Source organism: Octopus bimaculoides, chromosome 28, assembly GCF_001194135.2.
Source record: "Octopus bimaculoides isolate UCB-OBI-ISO-001 chromosome 28, ASM119413v2, whole genome shotgun sequence".
Lineage (NCBI taxonomy): Eukaryota > Metazoa > Mollusca > Cephalopoda > Octopoda > Octopodidae > Octopus > Octopus bimaculoides.
Window position 1 is genome coordinate 10,228,046 of NC_069008.1, and position 599 is coordinate 10,228,644.

A 599-nucleotide genomic window follows, 5' to 3' on the forward strand; every position below is an offset into this window, starting at 1 on the left:
TTCGATTGGCTGAAATTACTCAAAATTTGAAAACTTCAAAAGCTATTAAACTCTTCTGCTTATTACTTTAAGGCAAAATTTTCAAAATGTGGTTGCAAACCAAATTCCTTACCACACAGCCTCGTCTGGAAAGTGCATGTGTGATGAGAAAGAAGGCAGTTATTCATTTTATAACGTCAGGGTCACCAAATATAACGGAGTGGCTACCAGAATGTAATGGGTGCTGTTTATGTTGAAGATGAAGATGATATCATTGACTCCAGGAATGAAAGACAGCAGCTGAAGTTGTAGATAACATATTTATTTCTCTATTATGTATAATCATTTCCTAACCACGATGGGTAGGTGTCATCATCATCATCATCATTTAACGTCCGTTTTCCATGCTGGTATGGGTTGGAAGCCAGGAGGCTGCACCAGGCTCCAATCTGATCTGGCAGTGTTTCTACAGCTGGATACCCTTCCTAACACCAACCACTTTGATAGTGTAGTGGGTGCTTTTTAAGTGCCACCATCGCCGGGGCCAATGGGGACTGGCATCGACCATGTTTATATCGTGCTTTTATGTGCCACCCGCACGGGAGCCAGAAGAGGCTGGC